Raw genomic sequence first — 12,658 nt, forward strand, 5'->3', positions numbered from 1 at the left:
ATCTAACCACATGGTATTGCCTGGTAACACAGAGGGTTGGTATTCTTCCATGTGGTGTGGACCTTACACCTCAACCCCTTCTTATGTTGGTTTGCACCTGGGTAGTTACCTCCAGTAGAGCCTTATTTCAGGACTTGCACTTGGGGTCCATACCCAGGGTTATTAACAGTCCCACTACCATGAAGGTACAAGCAGTGGATTTGGTTGCCACAGAACCGAACGGCCAAATTCTCTGCTTGAAACAACCAGACTTTTCCGAAATTCGGTTCACTTCACTTCATTGTCACCCGAATATGAGTTGCATCAGCTTTTTAGACTCCCAGATATCAAACCCAGCTTGACATACCTTGGAGAATGTCTGTGACAGCCTCAAGGACCAGATGCTACCCTCAAGATGTGTGAAACTTAAATTCCTAGTGATGATGGTAAAGCTGGTGGAGATGAGCGATTGTGGCAGATCACCATTTTTGAATCTGCTTGCATAATATATATATATTTTTTATATAACTGAACTAATGTATTGTTTTATTTTATAAGATTTAATCATCAAATAATAAATGTGGGTAAATGTTATTGTAATCACAGTATATAACTAAATAATAATGGGACAGCATCGGTATCATATGAACATCATTGATTTCTTGATTACCTAGTGAGTTATGTGTTAAGGTATTTATTTCCATCTTCTTCAAAATTGTGATTGTACAGACTGGACCTCAACATCTCTATGAGGAAAATTTCATAATCTTGTTAGGCAAGAGAAGTGGATAGACCGATACATCAAGTACTGTTATTGATAAAATAGGGCTATTAAAGCTTCAGGCTATAGAAAACTTTATATATGGTTAGCACTTTGCATCATTTTTTATGTAGCTAAATTATATAAGCAAGTAAAGGTTGCATAAAGCTAGGTTCATTATATTTTGTATTGTGAAAACCCTTCACAGTGAGTTGTCTAATAGGCTTAAACAGTGCATAAATTTTTATGCATTTAAAATTACCGACCGGGCTAGCCAGGTAGGTAAAGTGCTTGCCTGGCAACCCAAAGGTCGTGGGTTCGATTCCCGCCTCGGGCTTGGATCATAGTAAAAATGCAAAAACTTTGGGAGGTGCAATATGGCCATAGTATTAGTATTAGTAACGGCCGTATGGTGCAAGAAAGCCTATGGCTTATGCTGCACCAGCCAAAAAAAAAAAAAAAAAAAATCCGAACAAAACAATGATAAAAACAAAAATTAAATAAATAAATAAATAATAATAATTAATAAATAAATAAAAATAATAAAATGAAATTAAAAATTAAATAAAAAGGAAATTAATCCTATCATCCTATGCGCTTCCCTTACCCGAAAGTACTATCCAGATGACCTTTGAATTTCCCCAAACTGTCGGCCTCTACCACCCATGAAGGCAACTTATTCCAGTAATTTATAACTCGCTGGCTAAAATAAAACTTCCTGCAGTCCAATCTAAACATTTCCCCGCGTAACTTGAATTTATGTCCCCTAGTTCTAGCATCATTTATAATCTTGAAAATTTTGTCCTCATTCATTTTACTGATGCCTCTCAGAGCCTTAAACACCTCAATCAAATCTCCCCTAAGGTGTCTAGTTTCCAAACTCTGCAACCCACATATTCGAAGTCTTTCTTCATACGGACGCCCTTTTGCCGATCTCACCAGGCGAGTTACCCTTCTTTGCACCCTTTCAAGAAGCTCGATGTCTTTCTTTAGGTGCGGTCTCCATACTTGAACACAGTATTCCAAGTGTGGTCTAACATAGGCCTTATATAATGGGATTATCACGTCCCTATCTCTACTTGCAAAAGTTCGATAGATCATCGATAGGACACCATGGGCCTTCCTTGCAACCTGTTTACAATGCTCAGAGAATTTCATGTCTGACCGTATCGTAACACCCAAGTCCCTTTCCTCCAGTACTGGGTTTAGTTGAACTCCACCAAGTGAATAAGTTATTTTGGGATTACTGTTTCCCAGGTGTAATACCTTACACTTTGTTGGATTAAAGCACAGCTGCCATTTTTCTGACCATTCTTGAAGTCTATCTAGGTCTCTCTGAAGAAGCTCAGCTTGACAGTGATCATTAACTACTCTACCAATTTTAACATCATCTGCAAATTTAGACATCACGCCCTCTATCCCTTCATCAATGTCGTTTATGAAAATTAAAAACAACAGTGGTCCTAATACTGATCCTTGGGGAACCCCACTTCTTACAGTAACCCAATCTGAGGAATAGCCATTTATCACAACCCTCTGCCTCCTGCCCTGAAGCCATCCTTCTATCCATCTAAGGATTTTTCCAGTGATTCCAACCTGTTCCAGCTTATAAAGCAACCGCTCATGTGGGACTGAGTCAAAAGCTTTGCTGAAATCTAAATAAACAATGTCGAAATTATTCCCTAAATCCAGCTCGTGAGTGACCCTTTCGAAATAGCGAACCAGATTTGTTAAACATGATTTTCCCTTTACAAAACCATGCTGAGTATCCTTGAGAATTTCAATTCGATCCAAATGATCCTGAATTCCACCCTTGATCAATGCCTCCATGATTTTCCCTACTACTGAAGTCAGACTGACAGGTCGATAATTTCCCACTTCACTTTTAGAGCCACCCTTATGTATGGGAGATACATTTGCACTTTTCCAATCCAAGGGAATCTCCCCAGAGTCTAGTGATGCTCGCATAACCAGCCTCAGTGGTTCAATGCACCACTGAGGCTGGTTATGCGAGCCTCATAGAAGCTGATGTGCCAAAAAAAACTAACACATAACGCATTTAAAATTACCCCTCTTTTGAAATCTCTCATATAGTGGAAATAATTCACAAGTGGGTCATCCTTAGCTTACACTTTAGGTGCACATCCATTGATGAAGATACGGTCATCTCTGAAATGGTGGCACTGAACTTGAGAATAAGAGACATCTCTGTTGTGAAAGTGCTAATTTATTTGAAGTGAAAGAGTAGGCAACTTGTGAAGGTTTCTCATGGTCATGAGGTATTGTATAATGATGCTGCTTTTTGAAAACTGTTTGCTTTTATAATTTAACTCTTTTTTTCATGATCATAGTGCTGCTGTACAGTATGGAATTATTTATATATATATATATATATATTATTTTATCTTTCTATTGTGGTTTATTGTGTTTATTTTCTTAATTACGGGTGTTTTCTACTCATAGGTATTATGGTTAATACATTACTGGTCTTTAAGCTAGCCTAAACTCGGTTATCTTAAATGCCCAGGGCCTATTCATTTATTATTTTTCAACTTGTTACGTATTGCTAAAGAAATTGTCATATTAATTATAGATGAAAAACTGTAGCAATACTACTTTATGACAAAATGATAAAATATTAAACATTTTTATACATTTATTGTATTACATCTTTATACATATTTGTATTACATCACATGACGACCATGTGATGTAATACAAATATGTATAAAGATGTAATACAATAAATGTATAAAAATGTTTAATAATTTATCATTTTGTCATAAAGTAGTATTGCTACAGTTTTTCATCTATAATTAATATGACAATTTCTTTAGCAATACGTAACAAGTTGAAAAATAATAAATGAATAGGCCCTGGGCATTTAAGATAACCGAGTTTAGGCTAGCTTAAAGACCAGTAATGTATTAACCATAATACCTATGAGTAGAAAACACCCGTAATTAAGAAAATAAACACAATAAACCACAATAGAAAGATAAAATAATAATATGTACTCTGTTCGTACCCGGGCATTGCTAAAACAGCTACCGGGACAACAGAAAAATCTAGAAATAATTTAAGGAAAACCACTATAAAAGTATATTAAAAGTAAAATACAACATAAATTATCATATTACTAAAGAATAATATATATATATATATATATATATATATATATATATATATATTTAAACTGTTTGCGCATAATTGTAAAACACATTGTTTTATTAACAAAAATGGTATTTTTACTTCTTTTTGATATTATTGATGACTATATTTTATTGAAGTCATTTATATAATAAAATACTGATATGTTGGAATTTTTACAAATTGTGAGCTTCCAGTCTGTATTTTTTTATTATTATTATTATATTTTTTTCATGATTAGTTTTCATAGTGCTATTCTCTTGACATATCAGTTGTAAGTGGTGATGAATAGTAAAAGATGATAACAGTGGAAAAATGATCCATTTCCAGAGTGGGGAAAAGCAGTACTATAGGATCGACAAATAGTTGAGTTGAAAGCAAGCTTTATTGAATTTTAATGAACTCATGCAGAAACTCATGTCAGTGTGCTTATATTGATAAAGTATTAAAAGTCAACAAAATCATTCATATGTATGAAACAGCACATAGGATTGCACAGCACTACATTCATTGCAATAGGTGTTCAAACGGATGTCCATTTTTTTGCTCACACTGGTATAGCACCAAAAGCTGGAATGCCATGTTGGAGATTCATTTAGGACAATATCTGCATATGCATCACAGATATTGTCCTGGAGTATGGTAAAAACCAGCTATGAAGAGTTTTTGTTCACTGTACATAAAATTAAAACCAATTCCATTTACCCCCCCCCCCCCAGAATTAATCCATTGGTGTTGGGGTCTAGCTGTGACATGATCTCAATGAGGTGATGTTTAAGATGCTCCTAAGGTGCAGCATGCATGGCAATGTTGTGGGGCCTGTTGAGGAAGACAGGCCCCCACAATAGTATTGCCATGTATGCTGCACTACATGTTGGTTCGGCGATTGGTTTAATAGCGAGTATCAAGAACAGATATGTAAGGATCCAATTCTCATCTGACCTGTATATGAAGTTGTGTCAATTTCTGGTACAATTGGGATAAAAATAGGCTTCATTGTTGAAAAAAATTCTGCCTTCAGAGTTTTGTTCTTCCTGTATTTGCAGAAATTACAAATTTCTAAACATCTGTCAATGTAATCCCTGCACAGTGTGCATTTTGTATGCTGTTAGAATATTTTCTGTAATAATACAAAAGCATACCATGTTCTTGCACAGTTTTCTGTTTGAGTGTTGGGGACTAGCAGTCACTTTTGCAATAATATTGACATTGCTACCAGCACCTGCAGCTGCTTTATAGGTGTTCTGTTTGGGATTTTCCCTGCAACATTCCAGTCTGTTTGAAGCAGGTGAAAAGATCCCCAATCAGATATTGAAATGGTTGCCTTGAATGGAATTAGTGATACTTGTCCACTGGCATTTGTCAACTCATGTCTGGGTGTAATTATTAGGGTTCGGATTTTTATGACCTTAAACATGTCAAAACATGATGAAAATGTGTCATTAAATTTAACCAAATATGACCTTAAATGTGACTAAATAATTTATCTTTACGTACCGTATAAATGATATTTACTTTTTTTATTCTTTTAAAGTTGTACAACGACTTTTTTATACAAATTTCTAACAAGTAATATAATGAAAATATCACAATCTGCAAGTTTTTTTTTTTTTTTAAATATAAACATTAAAATAATTTTTTTTAAACATACAAAAACCAAAATGTGTAGGCCAAGGTACTAGGCTACTAACACTTAAGTTGCTAAGTACTTTCCATTTTATTGCGATACTTGTATCCACTCCAAATGTTTTGGAGTTAATCTCCTATCATCTGCTAATATTCACTTGTAAGCAGAGAAGCACCTCTCAACATCACAAGATGTGATCGGAGCAAAATTAAATGCCTGAATGACATCGGGAGCTAGAGGAAGTCCTTCAACGGCCGTATCCTTTAAAACTTGGGAAATTTTGCATATGCGAAAAGCATGCCAAAGGAACCTCATGAGGTACAGAAATGATGAAGGAAACAACAACGGAAACAAAACGGTACAGAGGGACTTTATTCAAAAATGGCAACATAGCACTGGCTGCCATGATATAGATGCATCACTGCGAAAGATGAATCTAGCAACAGTTGTGTGATTAGTTTTATCCAGAACCTTTGATTCAAGGAGATACGATTTAGATAGTTCATATATCCTTCACAATCCGTGGTTTCATCAACTGAACCCCACACACAGCTGCTTCCAATATCTTCGCGAATATTGTTTAGACACTGCAAGTAATAAGTAAATAAATAAATGAATTAAAATATAGCCTACACAGCGTTCAGTCTTTTGGATTTTATTAAATAATAAATTATTTAATAAAATCAATGAGAGTATACTGATTTATAGCAGTCCTCAAGGTAATATTTCCGTAATGTTGATTCATCAGCAATTTTTCGGGAGCAGTATTTTTCCAAGAAGCTTTTGAAGACTGGATTGTTCACTTTATTCCAAGGAATGTTTGCGGCAACCATTGCTTGGCATAAATCGGCAAAGAATGGATCTGGTGTTTTATGGTTTTTTGCAGTAAGCAGCTGCTGTGTAGTACTCACCCCTGAAATTCTCTTTATGTTCTGTAACGTTGTTTGTTTGTTATTTGGTTTTAGGAGCATTAGCAACTAAGGCCATATTGCTCCGGGGATATGCGGTGGTCATTCCCTGACCTTTCCGCACTCTCCGTATTTGGTGGTCATGGGCTCGAATCCTGGTCTAATCAAGAAGCGTGTGCTATGCACTGCTGCTCCTGCCCACCTGGCCACGGAGGCGCTGTAACATTATGCTGTTGTAATTGGGATACTTTCGCACACAGAACCTTAAAAATTTATTTATATATTTATTTAAGATTATTTATAAAAATTATTATTTTCCGATTTATATGAAAAAACTAAATATGCATGAGCATTAAATTTGGAATGTCCATATATCAAAGCATCCAAAAATGAAAATTATGATAGATCTATTACCAGATAATTAATTAATTTACTTAAACTAAATGCAGCAAGGCATAATATTTAAGAGTTTAATATTGTATATAATATTGGTGTAGATACACCATACATAACTCTTAAAGAACAACTATGATAGTAGTGTGAAAGGCATCATTTCGTCTGTATCTCATATTGTGCTCTTCCTTCAAAATGAGTTGCCCATGTATTGCACTACCTCGAATAAGTAATGCTTCACTAATAGAGAAGACTGTTGTTACTTGTCTTACCACCACCACCCACCAATGAAAAGCCAACTAACTTTGAAACGGTGCCATCTGGGTGATGGTACTCACTGAGAATAAGTAACAATAGTCTTCTCTATTAGTGAAGTGTTACTTATTCGAGGTAGTGCAATACATGGGCAATTCATTGTGAAGGAAGAGCACAATATGAGATACAGAAGAAATAATGCCTTTCACGCTACTATTGTAGTTGTTCTTTAAGAGTTATCTATGGTGTATCTACACCGATATTATATATATTAATTAATTTCCGTACCTTTTTATTGCATGTGTTGCAATATTATTTTTCCATCCATTTGGTATGTGTCTTTAGTATGTGAAATCCATTTTCGAAAAAGCTCAATTTTGGCTTCATTTCGCCAACAGCTAAAGTTTTTACTGTATAAAATAAGTTGAGTGAATAACTCGTTGAACTCGGTATATGGCAAAACTACTGTAAAGTTTTAAATTATAGCTAAAATTATGCTATGGTGTCGTTGTGAGTGACTAAAGAGCTAATCAAAATAACTTTGGGATTTAGCCCCTCGTGCCCACCCACGCTGGAATGTGAAATGATTAAATCTAAATTCCCACGATTTTTTAGAAATATATTTTAAAGCAATATGATAATTTGTCGATTATCGTAAGACGAAATATGAAAGCTATGTCAACAAGTATAAAATATGCTATTAAATATATTTCATATTTTTTTGATAGATCTATTACCATAGATATTACCTTTTGAAATTATGACCTAATGTGTAAAATATGATGAAATATGAAATTATAAACATGCTTATTTACAATCCTCAGACCATGTAACATTGACACACTAAGTTTCATGCCTTTATGTAAATGAAAAATAAATATGATAATACATAAAAATCCAAACCCTAGTAATTATTATTAATGGTCAGGCCAGCCCAGCCCATGGAACTTATGATGGAATTTTAATTCATACTTGTAGCACATTCACATTGTATGTACAGCATTTGCTGCACTTGACTGTAGTGCTGTGTGTTAGTGGATTTTGTTAGACGTGTTTTTGCTGTATTGGGAGTGCTGCTTGGAAAAATATTTGTGATGCATGCACATCTGTTACACTGGTGACATTAGTGTGAATGTAAAATATTGTGCAATATGGTGTTTCCTATGCATATAAATGTGGTTTTGTTGATTGACTTGCAGAATTTTGCCACTGTTGATACATCAAAGCATTATTTCTGTATTAGTTTGATAAAACAATGGTTTTGCTTACTATTCATATTGACTGTAGTATCATTTCTGCCCATTCAGGAAGCCGAATACATCTCTCGTTCACAGCACCTTTTATTATTGACATGCTGAGAGGTTAGCTATGGAATAGCTCGTCCTAGATTAAAAAAAAAAAAAAAAAAGAGCAGTTCAGATTGGAAAATCATGATTTGTAACAACTTTTCAATCTTTATCTTTCACTTTTCATATTTTGCCAAATAAATGATTACAGATACAGAGTTTCTAAATTAGACCGACAAAATTGTAATAGTTATACTTGCCAAAACAAGTAAAAAAAAAAAGTTTGTATAAATGTGTCTGATTCTGAATAATTATCGAATTATAGCTGTTTGAATTTTAGAAAATGGTTATGGAATTTTGATTGGTAAAAAATAGAAAAAAAAAAAAAAAAACAATTTGGAATAAGCACACATACCTAATATGAAAACATTTGACTACATATATGTCGGCTTATTTATTTTTTATTGTTTTTAGTAGTTTTTACCATTTAAAGCTCCATGGCCATTTTTTAAAATTCCAAAAAAAGCTATAGCTCTGAAGTTGTTCAGAATTAGACATAAGTTGAACTTTTTTTTTTTTTTTTTTAACTTGTTTTATCATGTAGAACTGTGCCTGTAATTTTGTCAGTGTAATATTGAAACATAGTATAATTGTTATTCTCTGTTGTAAATGGACCTAAAACAGTCTCTTTTGTAGGGGACAAAGTCTACGAAACTTTAAGAAGTATGAAAATGTAATGCATGTGTATAATGTTATAAAGTCTAGAGTATTTGTTTTGATTATAGGATTTTTTTTGTTATTTTGGTATTTCAATGTTATTATGATTGTATAATGGCAATTTTTGACATTTTGCAATCAGTGGGCAAGGACTTGAGTCTTATGGTTAAGCTATAATTTTTGAATTATAAATTTAGAAGTCTTATGCTACAAAAATGTATACGACTAACATTCTGGTAACGTATTAGCATCATTTAAGTATGAAAGCAGAATTTGTATAAAAGATACCATTATAACATATCTCATATTGTGTTATAAACGAGATTTTATAATGGTGTCTTTTATGTAACTTTGCTTTCATATTGCTGCATACCTAAATGATGCATTACCAGTACATTAGTTGTATACATTACTGTAGCTTGAAGCTTTGCACTCCAAATTTATATGGAATTTAACTTTTTACACATTTTTAGGCCTCTCCTCTCATGTTGTAGAATTAACTCACAATTACACTCTTGGTTCCTATATTACCTCTAATTAATTCCTGAAATGGCACTGTCTGGGTGGTGGCACTCAGTTGAGCATAAATAGTAGTGTACGTCTCCTTTGTGAAGAAATTTACAATATGAAACATGTTATAATGATGTCTTTTATTTTAACTCTTTACTTTCATATAGCTATATACTTGATTAAAAATGCACTACCAGTACATAAGTTATAATTGTTGTTAAATTCTTAAAGCAACAAATGGTCAAAGATACTTTGCATTTAGGTAAGCAGATTTTAAACAAACAAAAAAAAAAAAAAAAAATCTCTTTTCTCCTATATTGAGATAGTATTATCCATGTGGTGCAAGGAAGCCATGATTCCCTCCATGCATAGGTACCTGTTCCGCTGACATTTGAATTTCCTTAAGCTGTCAGCCTCAACCACCCATGGAGGCAACTCATTCCAGTAATTAACAACTTTCTGGCTAAAAGAAAACTTTCTACAATCCATTCTAAATGTCTTTTGTTGTAATTTTAATTTATGGACTCTAGTAAGTATTAGTATTAATAGTGGCAAATGATGCAAGGAAGCAAGCTTATACAGCATCAGCAAAAAAAAAAAGGTCAGTACTTCCCATATCTCCTGACCATCCCTTCTAATAGTTTGTCTAGTTCTTCCTTGAATTCATTCAAAAGCTACCCACCTCTACCGCACTAGATGTCAGTTTGTTCCAACAATCAATCACCTGCTGTTTAAAGGCCAATTTCTGTGCATCTACCCATTTAGAAAACCTTTAGCCATGATTATGAGAGCATCCTTGGATTCAAGGAAGGCCCCCTGAATGGCTGGTGGACTGGAGATGTGTGAATAATGTATCCCCAATTCATAAAGAGGGGATCAAAGGGTGATATGAGATTGCAGACCTGTTAGCGTGACTTTTAGGGAAAATAATGGAGTCACTGGTTAAAGAAGTAATGCAGTCACAGCATGGATTTTTTCAGGGTTGAGTGGGAGAAGCCAGAGGATGTTTTTCAGTGGCACTGCTCTTATTGGCATGATGTTATTATTATTAGTTCTGGAATCAGAACTAATTCTGGATATTTCCAAGGTCTGTGCTCTATGTTTGAAATCTTTCTTCATATAGACACCCTTTGGCAGGTACATTGCCTGCCTGCCTGCTTTTGAGAACCTTTATCTTTTTTTAGATGCAGTCTTCATACTTGAATGTAGTATTCCAAGCATGGTCCTACTCTTGCCTTATATACAGTGGGATTATGACCTCCCTACTTCTAGAAGCAAATGTTCATTAAATCATTGATAGGACACCATGGGCCTTTATTGCTGCCTGTTTACACTTGTCTGAGAACTTCATATCCAACCATGTAACTCACAAAACCCTTTTTCTTTTGCTATTTTTAGTTCAACCCAACCATGTGTGTAACTTATTTTGGAGTTGCTGTTCCCCATGCGTAGGACCTTGCATTTTGCTGCATAATGCATAGCTGCCACTTTTTTTTGACATCATGCCCTCTTTTCCCTTGTTGATATCATTTAAGGGGTGGAAAACACCAGTGGTCCTGATATTAATCCTTAGGTGCCTCTACTTCTTACATTAGCCCAAGTCTGAAGAATAACCAGTAATCACAGACCTCTCCCTCCTGCCCTGCAACCATCCATCTAATAATTTTTCCTGTGGTTCCAGCTTATCTAGTAACCTTTCATGAGGGACTGAGTCAAATGCTTTATTGAAATGTATGTAAACAGTTTCAAAATTATTTCCTACATCCAACTCACAAGTAACTATCAAACCAGCTATTTTGACAGCGGTTAAACATGAATTTCCCTTTACAAAAGCATTCTGTGTTTCCATCAAAATTCAATTTCCACCTAAATGATCCTAATGCACTTTTGATCATTGCTTCCATAATTTTCCCTGCCACTGAGTCATACTGACTGGTTGGTAGTTAACTGCTTTGTGCTTAACATTAGCACCTCTCCAGTCCTAGGGAATCTCTCCCAAGTTCCAGTGACATCCTCATAAATTACCCTAACTATAATTAATGTGCATTAGTGCTATTTGTTAAATAGTTTTGAAGTATAGGATTTAGATCCACAGTGTTAAATTAAATAAGTTAAATAATGTATCCATTGTCTGTAACAGTAAATTGGTTTGGAAGCAAAAACACAACTCAGACATTATTAACTAGATCTTTTAAGTTATTTGAATATCTAGATACATTATCTAACATGAACAAGGTTTTCTTGTCCTAGTTTTTCACCACACAGTAATTCTCAATGTATGTGAAGTTAACTGATCCTGGATAAAGTCAATATCTATGGTTTTCTCCTTCATCCACAAGCTAAAGTCTCCATATCATCCATCACCTGATCTTTTGCTTTTGTAATTCTGGTAGTGTGATTGTGTTATATCATGAGCACATTCATTAATTTTGTCGACATTCACATGAATTGACTTTTTATCTTCAGAATAATGCAGAAAAATAGCACTAATTACCACGGAACTACTATGGTAAATCAATGCTACATTTAGGGTTGGGGTTACATATTTGTTTTTATAATAATATATAATAACCATTTTATAATAAGGTTTGTCAGTGTTTACCCACATCAAATCATTTTAATCTTTCTAATTTCACCATTAAATAGTAATTTATTGTGACATTTCACCCATATACATGTAGCCGTACTCAGCTACCTGCTTTCAAGATGTACTTGTGTGATTTTGATGCTATTTTTGTTATTATTTACTGTTACTGGCATAATGTATATAACAAACTGAACTGACAAAGAATTAGTGCATAATTCTCCACATGTGTGCTGCATAGCAACACAGCAAATGCAGTCTGTCTTGCTGTGCAAAGAAAAATAATTCTAGCACATCATTAAACTTTTATAATGCTATTATAGTGCAAATTTAATAACATAGCTTCCAACTTCGTTGAAAACTATATTATAAAATACTGATGCCATTGTAGTGAAGCACTGTTAGAGGACTGCCTGTATTCTGGAATTTATTTCATAGGATAGTGTATTTATATACATTCTATAAATGGAATGAAGAGATAAATTCAGT

At 34.1% G+C, this 12,658-nt stretch overlaps 1 protein-coding gene across 10 annotated transcripts in view; it reads left to right on the forward strand.

The window, feature by feature from the left end:
* Positions 1–12,658, forward strand: part of LOC150090406 (uncharacterized) — a 390,346-nt gene that overhangs the window by 53,481 nt on the left and 324,207 nt on the right. The window lies entirely within an intron of this gene.

Source organism: Mastigoproctus giganteus, chromosome 2 (assembly GCF_048544385.1).
Source record: "Mastigoproctus giganteus isolate SK-2022 chromosome 2, ASM4854438v1, whole genome shotgun sequence".
Taxonomy (NCBI): Eukaryota; Metazoa; Arthropoda; class Arachnida; order Uropygi; family Thelyphonidae; genus Mastigoproctus; species Mastigoproctus giganteus.